The following is a 10,872-nucleotide window of genomic DNA, read 5'->3' as shown; positions in this document are numbered from 1 at the left end:
GAATGCCCATAGAGAAAAGAACAAAATGGAATGCCCATAGAGAAAAGAACAGAATGGAATGCCCATAGAGAATAAGGCAACAAAATGGAACGTCCATAGAGAATAATGCAACAAAATGGAATGCCCATAGAGAATAATAGAACATGGAATGCCCATAGAGAATAATAGAACAAAATGGAATGCCCATAGAGAATAATGCAACAGAATGGAATGCCCATATAGAATAAAATGGAATGCCCATCAAGAATAATAGAACAACATGGCATGCCCATAGAGAATAATGGAATGCCCATAGAGAAAAGAACAAAATGGAATGCCCATAGAGAATAATGGAATGCCCATAGAGAATAGAACACAATGGAATGCCCATAGAGAATAATCAAATAAAATGAAATGCCCATAGAGAATAATAGAACAACATGGCATGCCCATAGAGAATAATAGAACAACATTGCATGCCCATAGAGAATAATACAACAAAATTGAATGCCCATAGAGAATAATACAACAAAATGTAATGCCCATAGAGAATAATGGAACAGAATTAAATGCCCATAGAGAATAGAACAAAATGAAATGCCCATAGAGAATAATAGAACAACATGGAATGCCCATAGATAATAACAGAACATGGAATGCCCATAGAGAATAATAAAAAAAAAACGTAATGCCCATAGAGAATAATAGAATGAAATGGAATGCACAGAGAATAATAGAATGAAATGGAATGCACATAGAGAATAATAGAATAAAATGGAATGCAAATAGAGAATGGAATGCCCATAGAGAATAATAGAAGAAAATGGAATGCTCATAGAGAATAATGGAATGTCCATAGAGAGTAGAAGAAAATGGAATGCCCATAGAGAATAGAACAAAATGGAATGCCCATAGAGAATAATAGAACACAATGGAATGCCCATAGAGAATAATGGTATACTCGGAAAATAATGGAATGCCCATAGAGAATAGAACAAAATGGAATGCCCATAGAGAATAATAAAACAAAATGGAATGCCCATAGAGAATAATAAATCAAAATGGAATGCCCATAGAGAATAATAAAACAAAATGCAATTCCCATAGAGAATAATAGAACAAAATGGAATGCTCATAGAGAATAATAAAACAAAATGGAATGCCCATAGAGAATAATGGAACAGAATAGAATGTCCATAGAGAATAATGGAATGCCCATAGAGAATAGAACAAAATGGAATACCCATAGAGAATAATGGAACAAAATGGAATGCCCATAGAGAATAATAGAACAAAATGGAATGTCCATAGAGAATGGAATACCCATAGACAATAATGAAACAAAATGGAATGCCCATAGAGAATAATGCAACAGAATGGAATGCCCATAGAGAATAATGGAACAAAATGGAATGCCCATAGAGAATAATGGAACAAAATGGAATGGAATGCCCATAGAGAATAATGGAACAAAATGGAATGGAATGCCCATAGAGAATAATGGAACAAAATGAAATGACCATAGAGACTGGAACAAATGGAATGCCCATAGAGAATAATGGAACAAAATGAAAAGCCCATAGAGAATAATGCAACAGAATGGAATGCCCATAGAGAATAATGGAACAAAATGGAATGCCCATAGAGAATAATAGAGTATGTCCAGTGGAATGCAGGATTATAGCGAGCACTGGCTGGGAGATAATATTTGTATTCGTACACAAGATGAGGATATCAGAGGAATAATCTCTGGCTTTTTTTTTTTTTGCATGCTAGTCTCATATCAAAAATTAAGAGGTTACGAAAACTCTAGTACGACAGAATACAACTTCGAAAGTAATGTAATGTATTCAGTTTCCAAGTGTACGTGGTCTTACTCCTCCCTTTTTTTTTTTCTCTCTGGATGAATACTATACTGATTTAAGGAAAATTGTACAATTTGATAATGTACAAGAACCCTTCGCATGATTCTGCGTTACCAGTCAGGATTAGCTCTCGAAAGCTGTGTATTATTTAATAGATTATTAGACAATCGCTCCAAAAGCTGTATTTTTCCATTTGATTTTCTAAACATGTGTACCAGGCATAAACCTCATACACACAATGAGAATACCTGACTTTTTTTTTTTTTTGCATGTTAGTCTCCTGTTAAAGTGGTTGCAAACTCCAAAAAAAAAAAAAAAACCTGCAAGACAAAGGAATAATGAGCTAGAATGCATTGCATACTAGCTCTTTATGAAATACTTGGATCAACACTGTTTCAGGGGTCCTGGCACACCGCTGTGACCAGTGACAAGTCTCCCAAAGTTATTTATGGGTTCCGGTGCTGTGATTGGAACGAGCGAGCCATTTCTTCAGTGCCGATGATGTTGGCACAAATGCGGATACAGTGAATATCTCCTATTGTGGTTCGAGTTCAGAGGATAGCCAATCTGAGGTCATACACAGGTAAATCAGATTTAGTGGAGTGGTTGATCAGGTATTACACACTCCGTCCCAAGCATGAAATGACAAGCTTGGCTGGCTTATATTAGCTTGGGTCTTCACCCAGAATCTGGCCATATTAATCATCTTGCAGGTGGACAGCAGACAAGGAGAATCCCATAGCCACAACCAGGATGCTGGAATGAAGAGCCGGAGCACTAGACACTCCTGACAAATTGGAGAAATAAAGATTACAGCTCAAGTGTCTCATGAACATGGCTTTAGCTGATAAAATTATTAACAAAGATAAATATGCATTTCTCTTTAGGGATCTGATAAAGACACTGTATTTTTATCACATCCCAAAAGTCCATAAAAATGTCCCAAATCCTCCAGGGAGTCCCATAGTTCCATCTATGGAGAGACCCTAATGAACAGTCCTTCTTAATGTAGAACTATAGGCAAATCTTTTTTTTTTGGACTGAGTAAGGGAGGGTTATAACCCCTGTCAGATTTTTTTTTTTTTCACCATCTGTGGCCCATTATTTTCCTTCACTTCCTGTCCCATAGCAAAACAGGAAGTGAGAGGACATCCCTGCAAATAAAGGAATTCCTTGGGGACCCTTATGCCCCCAGAACTAGTGTCCCCACTGGAAGATTTCCCCCTTGAATTCTCTTTTACTATCACTTTCAATGATAATGGTAAACTGGGCAGAGAGGGTGATGCTCCTTTACAGGGGCACAGACAGCAATAAAAATTGATGAAAATTCTAATCCCTCTGCAAAAAACGAAAACTCTTGCCTTTAGTTATACTTTAATATGTTGAAACATTTTAACAACCACAAGTTCAAAATCTACCTGTTTTCAATTAGGGAGTAAAGCCCTTTCACACTGCCCGGTCATCAGCGGTAAAGTGTTGCTAGTTTTAGCAGTGCTTTACTGTCGTTTTTGTGCACTTTTAACCCCCTTTAGCAGCTGAATAATGGGTTAAAAGCTCCCACAAAGCACCACTGCCGAGGCACTTCAGCGGCACTGCCCATTGATTTCAATGGGCAGGAGCACTTTAGGAGTGGTGTATACACAGCGCCTCAAAGAAGCTGCTTGCAGGACTTTTTTTGACGTCCTGCCGGCGCAGCGCCCCAGTGTGAAAGCACTTGGGCTTTCACACTGGGATTACAGGTGAGGCTTTTTTCATGCATTATTTATAGCGCTAAAGCACCAGAAAAATGCCTCTAGTGTGAAAAGGGTCTTAGACACTTTGAAGCTCTGTCCCCGGGCAGAGGATTATAGCTGGCTATCCTTAGATGTTAACTCATTATACAGTAAATCAACAAAATAATTAGGACACCTGCCTTTACACACGCATGAACTTTAATGGCATCCCAATCTTAGTGCGTAGGGTTCAATACTGAGTTGGCACACCCTTTGTAGCTATAACAGGTTCAACTCTTCTGGGAAGGCTGTCCACAAGGTTTAGGAGTGTGTCTATGGGAATGTTTTACCATTCTTCCAGAAGCACATTTGATGTGGATGAGAAGGCCTGGCTCCCAGTCTTCATCCCAAGTGAAGGCCTGGCTCCCAGTCTTCATTCATCCCAAAGGTGTTCTTTTGGGTTGAGGTCAGGACTCTGTGCAGGCTAATCAATTTCCACCACCCCAAATTCATTCATTCATGTCTTTATGGACCTTGCTTTGTGTACTGGTCCAAATCATTTGGTGGAGGGGGGATTATGGTGCGGGGTTGTATTTCAGGGGTTGGGCTTGGCCCCTTAGTTTCAGTGAAGGTAACTCTTAAGGCATCAGCATACCAAGACATTTTGGACAATTTCCTGCTCCCAACTTTGTGGGAACAATATGGGGATGGCCCCTTCCTGTTCCAACATGACTGTGCACCAGTGCAGAAAGCAAGGTCCATAAAGACCTGGATGAGCAAGTTTGAGGTGGAGGAACTTGACTGGCCTGCACAGAGTCCTGACCTCAACCTAATAGAACACCTATTAGGATAAATTAGAATTCTCGTCCACATCAGTGCCTGACCTCACAAATGCGATTCTGGAATAATGGTCAAACATTCCCATAGACACACTCCTAAACCTTGTGGACAGCCTTCCCAGAAGAGTTTAAGCTGTTTTTGCTACAAAGGGTGGGCAAACTCAATATTGAACCCTATGGACTAAGACTGGGATGCCATTAAAGTTTATGTGCATTTAAAGGCACATGTCCCAATACTTTTGGTAATATAGTGTATATGTCTACCTAGGGCTGGATTAAAGTGGTTGTATACTCAAATTTTTAACTTTTACCTACAGGAAAGCCTATAATAAGGCTTACCTGTAGGTAAAAAAAATATCTCCTAAACCTGTACGGTTTAGGAGATATTCCCCTCGGTATGCGCCGCTGACTGCAGCGGCGCATGCGCACAAGGGGATTCTCGGCCTGAAAATCCGGCAGTGGCCGGCCGGCCGGAATGAAATCTCCTGCGCGCATGCGCGGGAGTGATGATATCGCGGCTCCGGCCACTCACAGCGCCGGAGCCGCGATACCCGGAAGAAACGCAGAGGGAGCATGTCAGCTCCCTCGGCATGGATCGGGCCAGATGTCGGGGCCTCGTTCTAAGGTAAGTATTTCATAATGAGCTAGTATGCGGTGCATACTAGCTCATTATGCCTTTTGCTTTGCAGGTTTAAAAAAATAAATAAAAAATTTGCGGGTTTACTACCGCTTTAACATAGGGGGTATTGGATATCCAGGCCCCTACCTTAAAATAAGCCCATACCAGTGAGTCATTAATGCTGTTTAGCTCTGCTCTGTGTTTGTGGGTGACAGGTGGAAAGGCTGGCCAGAGAGGGCTATTTAAACCTCCTCCTCTGTCAGGGCCAGTGTTTTTTTATATGAAAGGTAGGCTGCTTTCACACTGGGGCGGTATTCACGCGTTACAGCGCTAAAAATAGCGCCTGTGTAGCGCCTGAAAAAAAACGGCCCCTTTCACTCCAGTGTGAAAGCCGGAGGGCTTTCACACTGGAGCGATGCGCTGGCAGGACGGTGAAAAAAGTCCTGCTAGCCGCATCTTTGGAGCGGTGAAGGAGCGGTGTATTCACCGCTCCTAAACCGCTCCTACCCATTGAAATCAATGTGTACCGCGGCAATACCGCCAGCAAAGCGCCGCTGCAGCGGCGCTTTGCGGGCGGGTTTAACCCTTTTTCGGCCGCTAGCGGGGGTTAAAACCACCCCGCTAGCGCCCGCAGACCGCCGCTAAAACGACGGTAAAGCGCCGCTAAAATAGCGGCACTTTACCGCCGACGCCGCTCCCGCCCCAGTGTGAAAGCAGCCGTACTGTGTGTACCAAAATATTTTGCAAAATGTGTCCATATGTAACACATAAGCAAAAACATTTTTGAGATAGGGGAAAAAGTATGAACTTCAAGAATTGTTTAGTTTGTTCAAACAAATTTGTTATTTATTGTCTATAACAGGGATAGGCAACCTTTTGAGCACAGTGTGCTAAACAAATATTTTTAAATAAACTGAAAGTGCCAGCTACATAAAAACACTTCACACTTTCAATTATGAAAAGGAATCGTTTATCACTTAACCACTTAAAGCGGTTCTTCACCCTAAAGGGGAAGTTCCACTAATCTGATCCCTCCCCCCCTCCGTTGCCACAATCGGCACCTTTCAGGGGGGAGGGGGTGCAGTTACCTGGATAATCCAGGTAACTGCACCCACTTCCGGCCAGACCGCCGCAGACCCCCGCAGACGCCCCGCCCCCCCGTTGTGTTCTGGGAAACACACAGTTCCCAGGACACAGCGGGGGACCATAAGAGACGGGCAGCGCGACTCGCGCATGCGCAGTAGGGAACCGGGCAGTGAAGCTGTAATGCTTCACTTCTCGATTCCCTGACAGAGGATGGCGGCGGGGGCAGCAGCGAGACGAGCGATCGCTCGTCATCTGCCGCCGACATCGCTGGACCCTGGGACAGGTAAGTGTGATTTTATTAAAAGTCAGCAGCTGCAATATTAGTAGCTGCTGGCTTTTAATATTTTTATTTTAGGTGCAGAACCACTTTAAGGACCAGGCCTCTTTTTCAGACTCGGTGTTTACATGTTTAAAAAACTTTTTTTTTGCTAGAAAATTACTTAGAACCCCCAAACATTTTATGTTGTTTTTTTTCCTTACACCCTGGAGAATAAAATGGCGGTCATTGCAATACTTTTTTTCACACAGCGGTCTTACAAGCGCACTTTTTTTTTGGACAAAATTAACTTTTTTGAATAAAAAAAATAAGACAACAGTAAAATTAGCCCAATTTTTTTTATATTGTGAAAGATAATGTTACGCCGAGTAAAATGATACCCAACATGTCACGCTTCAAAATTGCGCCCCCTCGTGGAATTGCGTCAAACTTTTAGCCATAAAAAATCTCCATAAACGACATTTAAAAAATTCTACAGGTTGCATTTTTTGCGTTACAGAGGAGGTCTAGGGATAGAATTATTGCTCTTGCTCTACCGATCGTGGCAATACCTCACATGTGTGTTTTGACTGCCGTTTTTACGTATGCGTTCACTTATGCTCGCAAGCTTGTCGTGACGGGGTGTTTTTAAAAACCTTTTTTTTCTTATTTATTTTAATTGATTTTATTTATTTTTACACTGTTTTAAAAAATAAAAATAAAAAATGGATCACTTTTATTCCTATTACAAGGAATGTAAACTTCCCTTGTAATAGAAAAAAGCATGGCAGGTCCTCTTAAATATGAGATCTGGGGTCAAAAAGTCCTCAGATCTCATATTTGGACTTAAATGCAAAAAAAAAAATATACCTTTAACCACTTAAGGACCACCGCATGGCAATGTACGGCGGTGCAATGGCACCGACAGGCACAAGCACGTACAGTGCCTTGCGAAAGTATTCAGCCCCCTTGAACTTTTCAACCTTTTGCCACATTTCAGGCTTCAAACATAAAGATATAACATTTTTATTTTTTGTGAAGAATCACCAACAAGTGGGACACAATTGTGAAGTGGAACGAAATCTATTGGATTTTTGAAACTTTTTTAACTAATAAAAAAAATGAAAAGTGGGGGGTGCAAAATTATTCGGCCCCCTTGTGTTAATACTTTGTAGAGCCACCTTTTGCTGCGATTACAGCTGCAAGTCGCTTGGGGTATGTCTCTATCAGTTTTGCACATCGAGAGACTGAAATTCTTGCCCATTCTTCCTTGCAAAACAGCTCGAGCTCAGTGAGGTTGGATGGAGAGCGTTTGTGAACAGCAGTTTTCAGCTCTTTCCACAGATTCTCGATTGGATTCAGGTCTGGACTTTGACTTGGCCATTCTAACACCTGGATACGTTTATTTGTGAACCATTCCTTTGTAGATTTTGCTGTATCTTTGGGATCATTGTCTTGTTGGAAGATAAATCTCCGTCCCAGTTTCAGGTCTTTTGCAGACACCAACAGGTTTTCATCCAGAATGGTCCTGTATTTGGCTGCATCCATCTTCCCCTCAATTTTAACCATCTTCCCTGTCCCTGCTGAAGAAAAGCAGGCCCAAACCATGATGCTGCCACCACCATGTTTGACAGTGGGGATGGTGTGTTGAGGGTGATGAGCTGTGTTGCTTTTACACCAAACATATCGTTTTGCATTGTGGGCAAAAAGTTCGGTTTTGGTTTCATCTGACCAGAGCACCTTCTTCCACATGTTTGGTGTGTCTCCCAGGTGGCTTGTGGCAAACTTTAGACGAGACTTTTTATGGATATCTTTGAGAAATGGCTTTCTTCTTGCCACTCTTCCATAAAGGCCAGATTTGTGCAGTGTATGACTGATTGTTGTCCTATGGACAGACTCTCCCACCTCAGCTGTAGTTCTCTGCAGTTCATCCAGAGTGATCATGGGCCTCTTGGCTGCATCTCTGATCAGTCTTCTCCTTGTCTGAGCTGAAAGTTTAGAGGGACGGCCAGGTCTTGGTAGATTTGCAGTGGTTTGATACTCCCTCCATTTCAAAATGATCGCTTGCACAGTGCTCCTTGGGATGTTTAAAGCTTGGGAAATCTTTTTGTATCCAAATCCAGCTTTAAACTTCTCCACAACAGTATTACGGACCTGCCTGGTGTGTTCCTTGGTCTTCATGATGCTCTCTACGCTTTCAACAGAACCCTGAGACTATCACAGAGCAGGTGCATTTATACAGAGACTTGATTACACACAGGTGGATTCTATTTACCACCATCAGTCATTTAGGACAACATTGGATCATTCAGAGATCCTCGCTGAACTTCTGGAGTGAGTTTGCTGCACTGAAAGTAAAGGGGGCCGAATAATTTTGCACGCACCCCTTTTCAGTTTTTTATTTGCTAAAAAAGTTTAAAATATACAATAGATTTCGTTCCACTTCACAATTGTGTCCCACTTGTTGGTGATTCTTCACAAAAAATAAAAATTTTATATCTTTATGTTTGAAGCCTGAAATGTGGCAAAAGGTTGAAAAGTTCAAGGGGGCAGAATACTTTCGCAAGGCACTGTACATGTACGTGCTCGCCTTCCAGCGGGTGGGGGGTCCGATCGGACCCCCTCCCGCCGGATGCGGCGGTCCGTTTCGCTGCAGGAGCGATCCGGGATGAGGGGATGGCCGTTGGTTTCTGGCCATCCCCTCTCGATCGCTCCTGGCGAATGAGAAGCTTCCTCCCACTGTGTATAGTAAACACAGGCAGGGAGGAAGTGATGTCATTCTCCTCGGGGCGGTCTTATTGATCGGACTACGAGGAGAGGACACAGTAAGTGTGCACCAACACTACACTAACACATAGGCACACCCAGGCACCCCCCCCCCCGATCACCCCCCCGATTGCCCCCTGCCCCCCCAAAATTTGAACCCCCTGATTGCCCCTAGTTAACCCTTTCACCAGTGATCACCGTATAAGTGTTACGGGTGACTCTGGTTAGTTAGTTTGCTTTTTATAGCATCAGGGCACTCACTGTCCTTAAGGGGATAAATGAGGAGTTAGCGGTCCCCTGCAAAAGAGTCAACTGGCATACACACGCACACACACACATACATACATATTATATATATATATATATATATATATATATACACATATATACAGTGTATATATATATATATATATCAGTATCTCACAAAAGTGAGTACACCCCTCACATTTTTGTAAATATTTTACTATATCTTTTATGTGACAACACTGAAGGAATGACACTTTGCTACAATGTAAAGTAGTGAGTGTACAGCTTGTTTAACAGTGTAAATTTGTTGTCCCCTCAAAATAATTCAACACACAGTCATTAATGTCTAAACTGCTGGCAACAAAAGTGAGAACACCCCTAAGTGAAAATGTCGAAATTGGGCTCAATTAACCCTTTTTTTTCCTGGTGTCATGTGACTCGTTAGTGTTACAAGGTCTCAGGTGTGAATGTGGAGCAGGTGTGTTAAATTTGGTGTTATCGCTCTCACTCTCACATACTGGTCATTGGAGTTCAACATAACACCTTATGGCAAAGAACTCTCTGAGGATCTGAAAAAAAGAATTATTGCTCTACATAAAGATGACCTAGGCTATAAGATTGCCAAGACCCTGAAACTAAGCTGCAGCACAGTGGCCAAGACCATACAGCGGTTTAGCAGGACAGGTTCCACTCAGAACAGGCCGACATGGTTGACCAAAGAAGTTGCGTGCATATGCTCAGCGTCATATCCAGAGGTTGTCATTGAGAAATAGATGTATGAGTGCTACCAGCATTGCTGCAGAGGTTGAAGGGGTGGAGGGTCAGCCTGTCATTGCTCAGACCACACGCTGCACACTGCATCAAATTTTTCTGCATGGCTGTCATCCCAGAAGGAAGCCTCTTCTAAAGATGATGCACATGAAAGCCCGCAAACAGTTTGTTGAAGGCAAGCAGACTAAGGACATGGATTACTGGAACCATGTCCAGGCATGTACTGGCCATCGGGACTACCGGGAGTTTCCCGGTGGGCCGATGGCTCAGTGGGCCACTCTGATGTAAGGGGGCTGCTCATGGGACACACTGATGTAAGGGGGCTGCTGATGGGACACTCTGATGTAAGAGGGCTGCTGATGGGACACTCTGATGTAAGGGGGCTGCTGATGGGACACTCTGATGTAAGGGGGCTGCTGATGGGACACTCTGATGTAAGAGGGCTGCGGATGGGACACTCTGATGTAAGGGGGCTGCTGATGGGACACTCTGATGTAAGGGGGCTGCTGATGGGACACTCTGATGTAAGGGGGCTGCTGATGGGACACTCTGATGTAAGGGGGTGCTGATGGGACACTCTGATGTAAGGGGGCTGTTGATGGGACACTCTGATGTAAGAGGGCTGGTGATGGGACACACTGATGTAAGTGGGCTGCTGATGGGCCACTCTGATGTAAGGGGGCTGCTGATGGAACACTCTGATGTAAGGGGGTGTTGATGGGACACTTTGATG

This window comes from Lithobates pipiens, unplaced genomic scaffold (genome assembly GCF_037356315.1).
Source record: "Lithobates pipiens isolate NorthernLeopardFrog02 unplaced genomic scaffold, aLitPip1_a1.2 Scaffold_13, whole genome shotgun sequence".
NCBI lineage: Eukaryota > Metazoa > Chordata > Amphibia > Anura > Ranidae > Lithobates > Lithobates pipiens.
The sequence above is the reverse complement of the archived record's forward strand: the minus strand, read 5'-3'. Positions refer to the sequence as shown.